The following is an 18,053-nucleotide window of genomic DNA, read 5'->3' as shown; positions in this document are numbered from 1 at the left end:
GACAGTGCTAACCATTTAGCCATCACACTACCCTTTTTTAATTTGGCGTATTGATTTATTACAATTAACTATTATGCACAAAAATTACATTCCTGAGGCACTTAAGTGTCTGGGTGAATAATAAGCTCTTAGTTTACAATAGAACAGTCTGCTCCCAGGAGATTGTCATAGTTCAAATGGTTGGAAGTAAGATGGGGGATGAGAGCTTTATGCCCTTAGTCACATGCAATGATACAGAGGTGACAGTATAAACATGCCTCTTAAAGGGTGTGAAGCATAATATAATAAAATGTGCTTGAGAAATACAATTTATGCCATTGCTGATGAAGGGCTTTTGTCCAAAACGTCGACTCTCCTGCTCCTCAGATGCTGCCTGACCTGATGTGCTTTTCCAGCACCACTCTAACCTTGACTCTAATCTCCAGCATCTGCAGCAGCCATGTCTGCCTAAATACAATTTTTTTGTTGATGAGTCACTCTACCTGGTCTATAGGTGTATGTTTTCATTATAATTATGCATCCTCAGCTGCCCAGAGCTTCACACATAATGCACCACTTGAGGCCAAAGCGCAGGTGTATAGAGACTAAGCAAGACTTTCTTATTTCTGAGTCTAGATCAGAGTGGTGCTGGAAACGCACAGCAGGTCAGGCAGCATCCGAGGAGCAGGAAAAACGACGGTTTGGGTAAAAGCCCTTCATCAGGAAGGGCTTATTTCTGAGTTTATTCACTGGAACACAGTAGGAGTGTTGAGAATTAATTTACCTTTATACAGCAGTTTTCAAAATCTCATCAAACGATTTACAGCCAAATTCATAAAATCCCTACAGTGTGGAAGTGTTATCAGCCTATACCAACCATCCAAACAGCAGCCCACCCAGACCTACCCCACTACTGCATCACCTTGCATTCCCAATGGTTAATCCAGAGCTGAAAATGTGTTGCTGGAAAAGCGCAGCAGGTCAGGCAGCATCCAGGGAACAGGAGAATCGACGTTTCGGGCATAAGCCCTTCTTCAGGAAAGGGCTCATGCCCGAAACGTCGATTCTCCTGTTCCCTGGATACTGCCTGACCTGCTGCGCTTTTCCAGCAACACATTTTCAGCTCTGATCTCCAGCATCTGCAGTCCTCACTTTCTCCTCAATGGCTAATCCACCTAACCTGCACATCTTTGGAGGTGGGAGGAAACTACAGCACCTGGAGGACACCCGCACAGACACAGGGAGAATGTGATAACTCCACAGAGACAATCGCCCGAGGGTGGAATCGAACCCGGGTTCCTGGTGCTGTGTGGCAGCAATGCCAACCACTGAGCCATCTTATTGCCCATTTGAAACACAGTCATATTTGTGATGTAGGAAATGCAGAAGCCAATTTGCACACAGCAAGGTGCCAAAAGCCACAATATGATAAATATTATTTAGCTTGTTTAAATGACAGCTAGTGAGCTGGACACTATGGAGAATTTCCTTGTTCTTTGTACTATGAAATCTTTCACACTGACCTGAGAGGACAGAGTGACTTTAGTTTAATGTCTCTCTGAAGGACAACACGTTGAACAATGCAGCACACCCTCAGTATTGTAGTAGGACCTTCAATCTGCACTTGACACTTTACAAATAATCCTCTCACAACCTGGGGAAATGCAGGTTGCTGCAATTGGGCGCTTGGGACAATGGACAGAGAGAAGCAAAGACAGTGAGTTCAGTTTTCCAATACTGACATCCCTCAGCTAGTGTGTCACAACAGTCAATCAAATGAAGAGATAAGAGAGCTCTGAAGAAGGGTCACTGGATCTGAAACGTTAACTCTGCTTGCTCTCCACAGATACTGCCAGACCTGCTGAGCTTTTCCAGCAATTTCGGTTTTTCTTTCTGATTTCCAGCATCCCACAGTTCTTTGGTTTTATTTTTCTGATTAGAAATCTCAACGAGAACCAAATACCGACAAATGGGGGCGGCAGGGTGAAGTGGCAAGCTCATTATAGAATCATAGAGCGTGTTCAACCTCTTGTACGTATACTGTCTCATTGGAAGAACTATCCAATGAATCCTACACCAGTTCCTATTACCCACTAGCCCTGCAACTTTTGGTTGCCCTTTTTGTATTCTTTTTTAACCATGTTTGAATCAATTTCCACCACATTCTCAGGACAGTTGCCAAAATAATGTTTGAGTTGCTTGTTGGGAGTCACCCAATCTCCACATTCTGAAATAATCAATGAGGACAAATTTATGTGAAATGGATTTTTGTAGAATCTGACTCTTAAGCTATTAATCCTTTAGTTAAACTACATTGTTAAATTTGAAGTAATCTGTTTAATGATGTAGCAGAAATCCAGACTTGAAATGGCTAAAGCTAAAATATGGTTGGCACTATATCTGGAATTTGGTGCTGATTTGGTTAATAAGGCACTTTGATTTGATGCTTCATAACATTGCAGAACCCTGGCTCAGAATTATTGAGTGTCGACCCTGAAGTACAAATAGGTTAATACAAGTCTTTGACAGTTAATGATTTCTGTCAATGAAGATCTGACTTATTCGACACTTATACAGGCGTCAATGAATTGTTTCAGGACTCAGTCCCAGATTTGATTTTAATTTTGACACAAATTGCTATATATCTGCAAGGTGCTAAGTGAAAGTTTGGTGGAAGAAGAATAGGAATATTCACCAGGGAATTATGTATAAATAGGAATTTTCAAGGCTGTGGGGAATGAAGAGGTGACTGTGTCTAATTGGAGAGCATGGTTAAAGAATCGGTTTGGGACTGATGGGCCAAATATGCTGCATGTTTTGGGATGGTGAAGTTCAGAATTACAATGGTTGTTAAAGACATCAAGAAACTAATGTAAATTTGGGCAGGGATGGTGAAGGAACAGTGAGTAATGAGATTGATGGGGAATATAGTAAATGCAAGAATTGGGGCAGACACCAGTAAATGGGAGAAAGAGTGGGAAGGTGCTAGTACATGGGAGAACTGGTTTTGCATGAGACATAGAATCTTTACAGTATGGAAACAGGCCATTCAGCCCATCCTGGCTCTCCAAAGAGCATCCCATCCAGACCCATCCGAATCCTATAACCCTACATTCTCCATGGCTAACCCACCTAGCCTGTACACAGTTGGCAATTTAGCATGGCCCATCCACCTAGCCTGCACACCTTTGGACTGTTGGAGGAAACTGGAGAACACAGAGGAAAATCCAGACAGTTGCCCAATGGTGGAATTGAACGAGGGTCCCTGGTTCTGTGAGGCAGCTGTACTAACCACTGAGCCACTCTGCCACCCTTGTAACCTGAGACATCATTGACATTTTGGGCTCAGTGAGGCAGGTTTCAAGACATCATTCACAATGCCACTAAAATACACTTTTCAGTATTATGTGAGGGTTGGTGTGGACTTGTTGGGCCAAATGGCCTGTTTCCACACTGTAGGAATTCTATGTGAGGGAAATCATCCTTATGGCTATGCTGAGCTCATTTGGAAGAAAATTTAATATGTTTACAGTGGGATTTGGAGAGGTTAAGTGATTGGGCCAAACGTTGGCAGATGGAGTGTAAAGTAGGAAAATGTGAACTTGTCCACTTTGACAGGAAGGTTAGAAAAGCATCAATTTATTTAAATAGAGGGATGTTTCTCATATCCTCAGTACAGAGGGCTCTGGGTGTCTTGGTACATGATTTCACAAACCTGCAGGTTAGTGTGTAGGTGCAGCAAGTGCTGAGGAATGCAAATGCAATGTTTCGTGTAAAGGGAATTGAGTAGAAAAACAGGAACGTGTTGCTGCAGCAGTGTAGGCTCTTAGGGAGACCACATCTGGAGCAGTGGTACAGTCCCATTCTCTTCCAATGTATGATTGGTACAGTTCCATTCACTTCCAGTGTATGATTGGTATAGTCCCGTTCTCTTTCAGTGTATGATTGGTATAGTCCCGTTCTCTTTCAGTGTATGGTTGGTACAGTCCCGTTCTCTTCCAATGTATGATTGGTACAATTCCGTTCTCTCCGTTCTCTTTCAGTGTATGATTGGTACAGTTCCATTCACTTCCAGTGTATGATTGGTACAGTCCCATTCACTTCCAGTGTATGATTAGTACGGTCCCATTCTCTTCCAGTGTATGATTGGTACAGTCCCATTCTCTTCCAGTGTATGATTGGTACAGTTCCATTCTCTTCCAGTGTATGATTGGTACAGTCCCATTTACTTTCAGTGTATGACTGGTACAGTCCCATTCTCTTTCAGTGTATGATTGGTACAGTCCCATTCACTTTCAGTGTATGATTGGTACAGTCCCATTTAGATTAGATTAGATTACAGTGTGGAAACAGGCCCTTCGGCCCAACAAGTCCTCGCCAACCCGCCGAAGCGCAACCCATCCATACCCATACATTTACCCCTTACCTAACACTACGGGCAATTTAGCATGGCCAACTCACCTGACCTGCACATCTTTGGACTGTGGGAGGAAACCGGAGCACCCGGAGGAAATCCACACAGACACAGGGAGAACGTGCAAACTCTCAGTGTATGATTGGTACAGTCCCATTTACTTTCAGTGTATGATTGGTACAGTCCCATTTACTTTCAGTGTATGATTGGTACAGTCCCATTTACTTTCAGTGTATGATTGGTACAGTCCCATTTACTTTCAGTGTATGATTGGTACAGTCCCATTCTCTTCCAGTGTATGATTGGTACAGTTCCATTCTCTTCCAGTGTATGATTGGTACAGTCCCATTTACTTTCAGTGTATGATTGGTACAGTCCCATTCTCTTCCAGTGTACGATTGGTACAATCCCATTCTCTTCCAGTGTATGATTGGTAAATTCCATTCTCTTCCAGTGTATGATTGATACAGTCCCATTCACTTTCAGTGTATGATTGCATAGCAGCTGGTTGGACAAGGTTCACTTAAATTATTCCTGGGATATATGGGTTTGCCTTCTGAGGAAGGATTGAGCAGGTTAGCCTGAGGTCCATTGGAGGTTAGAGGAGTGAGAGGTGATCTTAATGATTTTTTTAAGATCTTGAGGGAACTTGGCAGTGTTTATTTTTATTCATTCATGGAATGTGAGTGTCACTGCTTGGGCCAGCATTTATTGTCCGTTCCTAGGTGGTGGTGAGCCATCTTCTTGAAGTACCGCAGTGTATTTGCTGTATGTAGAAACATACTATTTATAGAATCCCTGCAGTATGGAGGGAGTCCACTCCGACCCTCCAAAGAACATCCCAGCCAGACCCACCCATCCCTGTAACCCTACATTTCCCATTTTAAGTCATTAACCTACACATCCCTACACCCTGTGGGCAATTTAGCATGGCCAATCCACCTAACCTGCACACCTTTCGACTGTGGGAGGAAAACTATGCAGACATGAGGAGAACATGCAAACTCCAAACAGAGAGTTGCCCAAGGGTGGAATCGAAACTGGGTCCCTGCCACTGTGAAACAGCAGTGCTAACCACTGAGTCACCATGCTGCCCCATGTTGTTGGGGATGGAGTTCCAGGATTTTGACCCAGTGACACTGAAGAAACGGTGATATGTTTCCAAGCCAGGATGGTGAGAGATGGTGGTTGCTACAAATACATTTTCCTTTGAAGAGGAATGTAGAACTCATTTAGAGTTTAAAAATTAGAGAACTCAAGGAGAAGAAAAGATCCTAAACAGCAGTGGAGCAGGCTAGAGGGTCTGAATAGCTTACACCCGTTCCTATATCTTGTGTTCTACAAACTATCCCAAATGTTTATAGACAGAATCTGGTGCCAGATTCACAGGGTTTAGGATATCTGGATGGAAATTTGCTCGCTGAGCTGGAGGATTCGTTTTCAGATGTTTCATCACCATACTAGGCAACATCATCAGTGAGCTACAGTGGAGCACTGGTGTTATGATCTGCTCTCTATTTATGTGCTTAGGTTTCGTTGGGTTGCTGGTGTCACTTCCTGTGGTGATGTCATTTCCTGTTCTTTTTCTCAGAGGTTGGTAAATGGGATCCAAGTTGATGTGTTTGTTGATAGAGTTCTGGTTAGAATGCCATGCTTCTAGGAATTTTTGTGTGTGTCTTTGTTTGGCTGTGTTGTCCCAGTCGAAGTGGTGTCCTTCCTCATCTGTATGTAAGGATACTAGTGGACCCCATTTACGACCCTCTGAGAAAAATAACAGGAAATTACATCACCACAGGAAATCACATCAGCAACCCAAGGAAACCTAAACACATAAATAGAAAGCGGGTCATAACATCATGCTTCATCGGAGGCTCGCTGATGACATCACTTAGTATGGTGACAAAACATCGCAAAATGGATCTTCCAGCTCAGCGAGCAAACACATATCTAGAACCTCAACCTGAGCTCCAAATCTTCTCAAAACTCATTAGGATATCGCTCAAGGTTCTTGAGGGAGAACTGATAGTTAAAAAAGCACAGGGGAGTTTTTAAGAAGAGAATTCCAGAGATTGAAAGGTCTGGTCACCGTTTGAAGGGGCGAATGTATAAACTGTAACATTTGGAGGGGAGTTGTGAAACTGGAAGAGTTACAATTACCTCATGCCTTTTTGTGACCGCACACCGGCAATTTGTATCCGGTGAAAAAATTCTGAAGTGGAGGAAGTGTCGGAGTCCAGGAAGTGCAGCAAGCAATTTCCAGGCTGTTCTATCCCCAAACAGCATTGAGATCAACAACCGCATAATTTGTATTCTAGAGATATCAGTGGGACAAATATTGGCCAGGCCAAAACACCCCTGAGTTCTTTAAAATGACACTGTTCATTTGCAGACAAAGCTTCACCTCAGCTTAGCGGTACTGTCAGTCAGAACCAGTGTTGCCATGGGATTTGAACCCGCACCACAATTTTCTGACTAAAAGGTGATTGTCCTACTAAGTGAGATACTACTGACACCATGCCAACACTTCAAATTTCTCAATGTTTCAGATTATTCTGATCTTCAAATCAATTGAGCAGAGAAGCATTTACATTTCACAATTTTACCACCTCTCCTATCTCAACCTGATTCCTGTGATCCAATATTGTTAGTTAAATCAGAATTCAACTTTAGCTAAATGACACCGAACTGCTCCTCTATAAATATTTACTGTAGAAGCTATGGCTCAGCTGTGGGGAAATATACTGGTATTTACCTGTAAAATCAGGTTCCTTTTATATCTAGTATGTAGCTGACATCAAATAATGGGTGTCGTTATACTAAATATTGCTGAAATATTCAATCTCAGGATGTGGGTGTCACTGACAGGGCCAGCAAGTATTTCGCATTTTTGCAACTTAATGATTTGGGGAACTGAATGGCTACTTTAATAACAACATGTTGGAGAAACTCAGCAGGTCAGGCAGCATCTGTAGAGAGAGAAGTAGAGTTATGATTTAACTCCAGTATGACACTTCCTCAAACTCTGAAAGGCTCAACTTTTTTTTCAAACTGTGTCCACGGGACATGGGTGTTGCTGGCTGGGCCAGCCCTTATTTCCAATTGCTACCTGCTTTTGAGAAAGTATTGGAGAGTGGCCTTCTCAAATTGCTGTACTGCACGGAGGTGCAGTGACACCCACAGTTCCGTTAGAGGGGAACTTCCACTTCTCTGACCCAGTGACAGTGAACGGCAATATATTTCCAAGTCAGGATGATGAGTGGCTTGGAGGGGAACTTGTAGATAGTGGTGTTCCCATGTATCTGCTGCCCTTGTCCTTCTGGATGGAAGTGGTCATGGGGGGGGGGGGAAGTGAGGACTGCAGATACTGGAGATCAGAGTTGAAGAGTGTGGTGCTGGAAAAGCACAGCTGGTTAAGCAACATCTGAAGAGCAGGAGAGTTGATGTTTTGAGCGTAAGCGCTTCATCAGGAAGTGGTCATGGGTTTGGAAAGTGCTGTTTAAGGGTCTTTGATTAATTTCTGTAGTGCATCTTATTGATGGCATCAGTGATGGAGGGAGATTTGAGGAAAATATAACAATGAGAATTGTTTTATTCTTTCATGGGAAGTGGGTACCATCTAGCTTCATTAATTACCTTTCAATTGAACTGGCTTGCTTGGCTGTCTCAGAGGGCAGTTGAGAGTCAGCTACATTTCCGTGGGTCTGGAGTCACATGTAGGCCAGACCAGGTAAGGATGGCAGATTTCCTTTCTGAAAGGGACTTTAGATTAGATTCCTTATAGTGTCGAAACAGGCCCTTCGGCCCAACAAGTCCACACTGACCCTCTGAAGACTAACCCACCCAGACCCATTTCCCTCTGACTAATGCACCTAACACTATGGGTAATTTAGTATAGCCAATTCACCTGACCTGCACATCTTTGGTCTGTGGAAGGAAACCCATGCAGACACAGGGAGAATGTGCATAATCCACACAGACAGTTGCCCAAGACTGGAATTGAATCTGGGTCCCTGGTGCTGTGAGCCAGCAGTGCTAACCACTGAGCCACTGTGCCATCCCAAATGGGTTTTTCAGAAGTTTCTAATGAACCCATTCAAATATATTATCTTACTTCTCTGGAACAGATGGGATTGAACTTCCTGGTTCACAGGTGGGTGTACCACCACAAAAGCTCTTGAACTTTTACAACAATCAATGCCCAGATTTGTTCATTTAATTTAAACTTTGTGACGGGATTTGAACCCCTGTCTCCATTGTGCATTGGGTCGATCCTCTGGATTCCCAGTCCAGGGACACTTGCATCGTGATAGGTACAGATGGGACAGAGCACGGTGGCACAGTGGTTAGCACTGATGCCTCACAACGCCAGAGACCCGGGTTCATTTCCTGCCTCAGGTAACTGTCTGTGTGGAGTTTGCACATTCTCCCCGTGTCTGCGTGGGTTTCCTCCCACAGTCCAAAAACGTGCAACGACAGGCTTCCCAGCTCAGGTGAGTTCGCCTTCAGCGCTACCTGTGAATTGGCCATGCTTAACTGCCCGTAGTGTCGGATGAAGGGGTAAATATAGGGAAATGGGTCTGGTGGGCTGCTCTTCGGAGAGTTGGTGTGGACTAGTTGGGCCGAAGGGCCTGTTTCCACACTGTAAGTAGTCTAATCTAAGATTGGAAAGAAGGCAATGACAGGGAAAATCCCGCATTTAGATAATGCCTTTGACTGTAGGCGGTGAACACATTGTACACAGTAAAATCCCATAATGGGACACACAAAAGGGTAAAGGAAAGTGGAGAGCTTACACAACCATGAAGGCAAAAGAGAGTTGGAGAAAGCTTCAGGATTAGTACCTACAACAGTTAATGCCCAGATATTGAGTCAGTAAATTGGATAAAATAACTAGGGAAAGATGAAGGGAGCTGAAAGCTAAAGGGGCACTCTGTCAATGTAGCAAACCAATGGTCTGTTTAACGTGTACCTTTCCTGGCAATGGCTTTTCATTGTGCCTCTCACATCCTTCCCATATTCTCTCTGAGGCTTCCAGTCTCGCCACGTCTGCCTTGCCCGCTTCGCCCTATGTTTCCCTTTTTGCATCCTCATGTTCTCCTCCCACCTTCCCGCTGTGGAAATAGGCAGGTGTTAACGGGGAACAGGTTCCTCCTGCTACAACTCACCTCGCACCTCAGACAATTCTGATTCTATCGTCAGAACAAGCCCCAATGTTAAGCAGCTCCCTCCCATGTTTCGCAGGGCTGTTTTGGGTTTTTGCACGAAGAGATTCTCTCTCTCTCTCTCTCCACCCTCCTCTCCCTCCCTCCCTCCCTCCCCAAAGGCTAATGAGCGCTCATTACCTGTTCTCAATGTCAATATTTAATCTCAGTGCCTGACAGGTGCACCTCTCAGGAACCCTGCTCTCCAGGACAGATGCCAGTGAAATCCTGTCTCTGACACTCCTTTTGTCTTCTCGCCCGTGATGAACCGCTAGGGGGTGGGAGTGGAAAGGGTGGGGGGGGTGCTTTATAAGGGGCGGCTGGACTCTCAGACTAAGCCAGTTCCCGTGGCCTCTGCTCGACAGACTTCCCAGCTCAGGTGAGTTCGCCTTCAGCGCTACCTGTGAGATCGCTTGCCTACGTGTCACTTAGACCAGACACCCCAAAATGCGGGTAAGGGCCGTCCGTCGTCTTTGGAACTTTGCAAACTCGGGGGGAAATTTACAATCGAAGCAAAGTCCACCTTAATTTCAATGCGATATAACATGTTTTGGGTTACCATGCGTCCAATTTCAATGCTAATTTTTTTTTTTCGGTTGCACAAATACAATTTCAATGCTTTTTTTTTTAAATCGTATGCGTCCAATTTCAATGGAAAATAATATTTTTGGGAGTGGATGCGTAAAATTTGAAAGCAAAATAATATTTTTGGGGTAGATGGGTACACTTTCTATGCAAAATAATATTTTTTTTCGGGTGGATGGGTACAATTTCAATGCAAAATGATATTTTTGAAAAGCAAGTCGAATTTTTAAATTAACTTCTTCCCTTTCTCCCTCATGTAAGGGCGCAAAACGAAACACCAGGGTCAGGTAGCGTCTCCGCAATATTGGACCTGTAGTTTATTCGCCTTTTCGTGTTTTATTTTTGCAGCTATTGGCAATCTGAAGCTGCTTTTGCAATCTCTCTCTCTCTTTACATCCTCTGCAACGTCTGGATTTCCATAAGCTTCTTAAAGAAAGTTCACTGCAGAATTTGAGACTCGTTAACAATGCCGAAAGGCGCTTTGAGAGAGAGAGAAAAAACACTGATGAATGGCCCCAGCGACTTGCCATTAAATTGAAAAGAGTGTGATATTTCCGGGATGTGTGGGTGTGTATTATATAAATATTAAACATCTCCAGAACAATACTAAACAAAACAATACTATTCATTTATTTCTAATGGGTGGGGAAAGATAAAGTTCTGAAGGTATTGGGGACGAGTCAGTTTCAGAGCAAATATTTCAGATGGAGTGACTTGAGGGAACAGGATATGAAGGCTGTCTCTCAAATAAACTTGTTGCAATGACATTTTTTTGATGTTATTGAAACTCAGTCAACAGCTAAAAATTTATGTCCGCTCTGACACAACTCATGGGTCGAATACTTCTTTATGGATGTGACTTTAATCATCCAAAGTGTGTACATAGCTTTGAATTTTCTTTTCTGAAATTCAAGTCTGAAAATTGCCCATTTGGTTGACGTGACTGCACCTGGACTCGAACCTGAATCCACTGTCACCATCTCAGCCCTTCCCTTTCAATTTGCATTAGGATAATTTCTGCAATGTTAAGTCTCAATGGTAGTTTTTTTTTGTGGGGGGAGAGAGGGAAGTAAACCACACCGTGAAAATTTGGAACTGATTTTAAACAGTATAGTTTGAGGTATCTTGTCTTGTTTCAGAATGAAGTAAACCTAATCTCTCTCTCTCTCTCTCTGTAGTTTGAGAGGATTGTGATCAAACAGAGACATTCGCCGCCCCCCCACCCCGCCCCCCACCATGGCTCTGCCCTCCCTCTACAAAAAGCCACGTCAGGAAAAAGAAGAGGAACACTTCACTGTGACCCGGGACAGTAGTGGGTCAGACTTGGGAAGCTCAGGTTACAGATCCTACAGGAGGCAGATGGGACGATCTCTGGGAGATTGGAAGATTCCCTCGCCTCTTTCTCTTTCTCTCTCTTTCTCTGTCTCGCTCGGTGTGAATAGTTGGACGTTTCTTCCCCCACTTCCCCCCCCCCTTCTCCTTGGAACCGTCTTGAGGAACCGAGCTCACTCTACGCCTGCCTGACGCCGAGCCAAACAAACAATACCTGTTGTAAAAGTTTTGTTCGTTCGGCTCGCGTTACGCAGGGGTGGTATATCTGCGGAGAAGCCCCCTCACTCCCACCCCCACCCGCCCCGCCCCATGACCGTACTGAGAATTACCTCCTGGTACCCACCAAACAAACCCAGCGAAGGATGCTGAACAGCTATGGACCTGGTGAAATGTCCTCTCCATCTTGACAAGGTGACTTGAACCTTCTAAGTGGAGTCTCAGGTAGATCGGATAGTGAAGAAGGCGTTTGGTATGGTTTCCTTTATTGGTCAGAGCACTGAGTATAGGAGTTGGGAGGTCACGTTGCGGCTGTACAGGACATTGGTTCGGCCACGTTTGGAACATTACGTGCAATTCTGGTCTCCTTCCTATCGGAAAGACGTTGTGAAACTTGAAAGGGGCCAGAAAAGATTTACAAGGACGTCGCCAGCGTTGGAGGGTTTGAGCTATAGGGAGAAGCTGAACAGGCTGGGGCTGTTTTCACTGGAGGGGTGACCTTATAGAAGTTTACAAAATCATGAGGGGCATGGATAGGATGAATAGACAAGGTCTTTTCCCTGGGGTGTGGGAGTCCAGAGCTAGGGGGCATAGGTTTAGGGTGAGAGGGGAAAGACATAAAACAGACCTACGGGGCAACTTTTTCACACAAGAAGGTGGTATGTGTAAGGAATGAGCTGTCAGAGGAAGTGGTCAAGGCTGGTACAGTTACAACATTTAAAAGGCATCTGGATGGGTATATGAATAGGAAGGGTTTGGAGGGATATGGGCTAAATGCTGGCAAATGGGACTAGATTAGGTTAGGATATCTGGTCGGCATGGACGAGTTCGTCGAAGGGTCTGTTTCCGTGCTGTACATCCCTGTGACTGATCCCATATGTTCCATAACTTCTTTCATAACATTGATTGTTTTTAAAAAGTCCCAAATTTTGTGAAACAATCGAAGTTTTACTGGGCGAAGACCGAAATAGATTACAAATGTGATTGTGTTTCTTTGAAAAAAATAAACTTGGCAAGAGTTGTCTTTTATGCAAACTATTGGAATAAACAGAAACACCTTCCGAATTCCTTGTGTCTCAATGGAGTTGGCAAGACTGGGATTGTACAAAATCATAATTGTGAATAACCCATTGTGGGGGGCGGGGGGGTGCGCGTGTATGTGTGAGATCGATAAACCTTAAGATGTAGGAGCAGAAGTGTAGCATTTAGCCCATCCGTTCTGCTCTGCTAATCCTCAACTCCTATTTCCTGCCTTTTCCCCAGATGAAAATCCATTTCCTGCTTCCAGAACCTGACCATTTCCAATTTTTGTATCTTTGTTTTCATAGAATTCCTACAGTGTGGAAACAGGCCATTCAGTCTAACAAGTCCACACCAACCCTCTGAAGAGTAACCCACTCAGACCCATTCCCCTACCCTATTGCTCTACATTTACCCCTGACTCATACACCTAACCTACACATCCCTGAACACTATGGGCAATTTAGCATGGCCAATTCACCTTAACCTGCTCATCTTCGGACTGTGCGAGGAAGCTGGAGCACCCAGAGGAAACCCACGCAGGTATGGGGGGAATGTGCAAACTCCACACAGACAGTCACCCGAGGAATTGAACCCAGGTCCTTGGCGCTATGAGGCAGCAGTCTTAACCACTGAGCCAGCGTGCCGCCCGTTTTATTTTTTGGTTGGGCACATTCCCTGTTCCAAGCTGTTCCCCTCTTTGTTTTGGGAGATCCGACCATCATCCTTATTTGTGGCCCAATTCATTCCCGATTCTGGCCAGGCTGGTCCAATTTCCCTCATTTTGGATGTAGTCCATATTCCTGGTTTTGAATTGGATACAATCCCCGTTCTTAGATCCTCTGGGATGTGCTGAAAAGCTTTGAATGGGCCTGTTTAGAGATTACGCCAACTGCTTTAGCCTTTCAAAATTGCCTCCAGGGGGTGTGGGTGTTGGCTGGGTCAGCATTTATTGCTAATCCCAAATTGTTCAGAGGACAATGAAAAGGCAATCAATTTGTCATGGATCTAGAGTCACCTGTAAACCAGACTGGGCAAGAATGGCAGGTCAGTGAACCGACCTTTTATGACAATCAACATTAGTTTGCCAATAGGTGAACCATTCCTGATTTGAATTCAATTTAAATTTCATTATCTGGCATTATGGAATTCAAAACCCTGTCTCCCCAAAAGATTAGCTTCTGGATTAATGGTTCACTGATATTACCACTGTAACTCCACCTTCCATAAGCCTTCACTGAAGTTCAAACTCCTAACTCTCTCATCTCAGTCTAGGGACCAAAAGTACAGGATTAGCACCAGCCTGCTATCTCAGGATAGTGGGTGATGGAGGAGCATTGACTACCCTTGTGGACTCCCAGATCCCAGTGATGGATTTAATCCTCCAGGCCCCATTGATTACCTGGATCAATTCAATGAGCAATTGGAACCCAGTGCACTCAGAGATCTGTGTGGCCCCAGCTTTCAACAACAGCAATATGCACTGATCTAGAGCTTTCAACAAGGTAGCCACTTCACTAGGCTGTGGTCAAGCAACATTTGACAATGAGTCAGGTAAGGAGGTGTCAAAGCTGGAGGGATTGTCCAAGAAGTAAGGTGTGTGTTACAGGATAAGATAGAGACAGAAGGAATTTTAGAACTCAGGCTCGAGGTGGGGTGGGGCTGAAAGCCAGGAAAGTGCAGTGCCTTCAAATAATTGTAGATAATAGGTAAATAATGAGTGATAGTGGTGAAATTAAAGGTTTTCTTGCAGAAGAGCAATACAAGGCCAGTCTTTATTCTATAGGCAGGAGGATAGTAGATTCTGCTAGTCACTGCTTTAGTTCATCATTTTTATAAAGCAGCTTTCTTTGAAACTGGAGAACAGAGTAGAATTTAAATATTTGCCAATGATAACAAATGCAATGTTGACAACTAGCTGCAATAAGACAAAGATAGGCCAGTAGACTGGGCAGAGAAGTAATTGGTACAATTCAATACACAGATGCATTTTAGCCAAAGTGTGGGGAAAGGCATCATGGTTTTATTGGTATAGCTCTACAGAGTGTGCATGTCAGAGTGATGCATGTAGATTGATTGTTGAAGGTTCAGGATGTATTGAGACATTAGATAGTAAAACAAATGGGATCTTAGGTTTTATAAATAAATTTATTGACCTTCCATCACGAGCTCAGAAGTGGGGATATTCACTGATAATTACACAATGTTTAGCACCATTTGTGACTCCTTAGACACTGAAGTAGTCCATATGCAATAAGGCCTGGATAAATACAGGCTTGGGTTAGCAAGTGGCAAATAATATTCCCATCACACAACTGCCAGGCAATAACCATCTCCAACAAGGGAGAATCTAACCAAAGCCCATTGACATTCAATGGCTTTACAATCACTGAATCCCCCACTATCGACATCCTGGGGATTAGCATCGACTATAACCTCATCTTCATCTGGACTTGTCACATAAATGCAGTGGCTACAAAAGCACATCTGAAGCTAGGAATCCTGCAGCAAGTAACTCCTTTCCTGACTCCCCAAAGCCTGACTACGATCTATGAAGCACAAATCAAGAATGTGATGGAACACACCCCACCTGACTGTCGCTCCAAAAACACGTCAGCTTGACACCATTCAGGCCAAAGCAGCCTGCTTAATTAGCACCACATCCACCACCTTTAACATTCATCCCTGATGGCCAGTCAAGGTCGTGAGTACCATGTACAAGATGCACTGCAGAAATTCACCAAGGCTTCTCTGATGGTACCTCCCAATAATCACTAACATCTAGAAAGTCAAGGGCAACAGATACCAGGGAACTCCACCACCTTCAAGTGCCCCTTTGAGCCACAGACCATCCTGACTTGGAAATATACTGCTGTTCCTTCAGTGTTGCTGCATCAAAATCCTGGTATACGCTCCCTAACGGAGTGTACCCCTAGGACTGCAGTGTCTCACAAGAAGACAGAACATCTTCTCAAAGGCGATTAGATTAGATTTCCTACAGTGTGGAAACAGGCCCTTCAGCCCAACCAGTCCACACTGACCCTCCACAGAGTAACCCACCCAGACCCATTTCCCTCTGACTAATGCACCTAATACTATGGGCAATTTAGCATGGCCAATTCACCTGACCTGCATGTCTTTGGACTGTGGGAGCAAACTGGAGCAAACCACGCAGACACGGGGAGAATGTGCAAACTCCACACAGACAGTTACCCAAGGCTGGAATCGAACCTGGGACCCTGGGACCCTGGTGCTGTGAGGCAGCAATGCCAACCACTGAGCCACCATGCCGCCCATAAGCAGGCAATAAACACTGGCCCAGCCTGTGATGCCCACACCCCAAGAAGGAAGTTATAAAACATAAAAAGACAGGAATGTTATGCTTAAGCTTTGATCAGACCTCAGCTAGATTAACCATGTTGGTAACTGCACTTTAGAACATAGAACAATACAACGCAGAACAGGCCCTTCAACCCTTGATGTTACGCCGACCTGTGAACTATTCTCAGCTCATCCCCCTACACTATTCCATCATCATCCATGTGCTTATCCAAGGACTGTGAAAATGCCCCTAGTGCGGCTGAGTTGACTACATTGGCAGGCAGGGCATTCCATGCCCTTAACCACTCTCTGAGTAAGGAACCTGCCTCTGATATCTGTCTTAAATTTTTCACCCCTCAATTTGCAACTATGGCCCTTGTGCAAGCCAATATCATCATCCTCGAAATAGACTTTCACTGTCTATCCTATCTAATCCTCTGATCATCTTGTATGTCTCTATCAAATCCCCCCTTAGCCTTCTTTCCAATGAGAACCGACCCAAGTCCCTCAGCCTTTCCTCATAAGATCTTTCCTCCAGACCAGGCAACATCCTGGTGAATCTCCTCTGCACCTTTCCAATGCTTTCAGATCCTTCCTGTAATGGGGCAACCAGAACTGTACAGAATATTGCAAGTGCAGCCACACTAGCGTTTTGTATTGTTGCAGCATGATATTATGGCTCCGGGACTCAATCCCTCTACCAATAAAACCTAACACACCGTATGCCTTCTTAACAGCACTATCCACCTGGGTGGCAACTTTCAGGGATCTATGTACATGGACACCAAGAGCCCTCTGCACATCCACACTACCAAGAATCTTCCCATTGACCAGTATTCTGCCTTCCTGTTATTCTTTCCAAAGTGAATCACTTCACATTTAGCTGCATTGAACTCCATTTGCCACCTCTCAGCCCAATTCTGCAGTTTATCAAAGTCCCCCTGCAACCTGTAACATTCTTTCACACTGTCCACTACTCCATCGACTTTAGTGTCATCTGCAAACTTACTAACCCATCCAACTATGCATTAGGCTCAGTCATTTATAAAAATAACAAACAGCAGTGGTCCCAAAACAGATCCTTGTGGCACACCACTAGTAACTGGACTCCAGGTTGAATATTTTCAATCAATCACCACTCGCTGCCTTTTTACAGAAAGCCAGTTTCTAATCCAAACTGCTAAATCACCCTGATTCCCATGCCTCTGCACTTTTTCCAACAGCCTGCCATGTGGAACCTTATCAAAGGCTTTACTGAAGTCAATGTATACCATGTCAACTGCCCTACCCTCATCCACATGCTTGGTCACCTTCTCAAAAACTCAATGAGGCTTGTGAGACACGACCTGTCCTTGACGAAACCATGTTGACTAGCTGAAATCAAACTGATGCTTGCTAGATGATTATAAATCCTATCTTTTATAATCGATTCCAAAACTTTTCCTACAACAGACGTAAGGCTCACTGGTCTATAATTACCTGGGTCATCTCTACTGCCCTTCTTGAACAAGGGCACAAAATTTGCAATCTTCCAGTCCTCTGGTACTAAACCTGTAGACAATGACAACTCGAAGATCGAGGCTAAAGGCTCCGCTATGTCAAGGGTAGGGTATGAGCCTCATTGAAGCCCCACAGAGGAGATTTAGCAGAATACCTTCAGGGATGGGGGAATTTAGTTGCAAGGTTATGTTGGAGAAACAGGATGAGATGGTTGCCAGTTCTCCTTGGAGTAAAGGAGATTGGAAGGAGAATTGATTGAGGTGTGCAGGACAATGAGAGTTTAGGTATGATAAACAGAGCAACGCTGTTCCCATTGGCTGAATGTGCAAATACCAGCCTACACAAATTCAACATTTTGATCAGGAGTTTCAGGGAGGGATGTTGAGGGAAACCATTTATTTATGCAGCAATTGGTATTGACCGAGAACCTGCTGCCAATGAGGTGAAGATTGCAATGGGAAATTGGAAGGAAACTTCGGAGAAAT

General features: G+C 44.3%; 1 long non-coding RNA gene across 1 annotated transcript; it reads left to right on the top strand.

The window, feature by feature from the left end:
- Positions 1-9,896: 9,896 nt before the first annotated feature.
- LOC122551786 lies at positions 9,897-11,650 on the top strand. Its single transcript, XR_006312200.1, has 3 exons — positions 9,897-9,973; positions 10,528-10,746; positions 11,358-11,650. It is a non-coding gene; the product is annotated as an uncharacterized LOC122551786 (long non-coding RNA).
- The last annotated feature ends 6,403 nt before the right edge of the window (positions 11,651-18,053 follow it).

Source organism: Chiloscyllium plagiosum, chromosome 7 (assembly GCF_004010195.1).
Source record: "Chiloscyllium plagiosum isolate BGI_BamShark_2017 chromosome 7, ASM401019v2, whole genome shotgun sequence".
Classification (NCBI taxonomy): domain Eukaryota; kingdom Metazoa; phylum Chordata; class Chondrichthyes; order Orectolobiformes; family Hemiscylliidae; genus Chiloscyllium; species Chiloscyllium plagiosum.
This window is presented reverse-complemented; position numbering and strand designations above follow the sequence as displayed.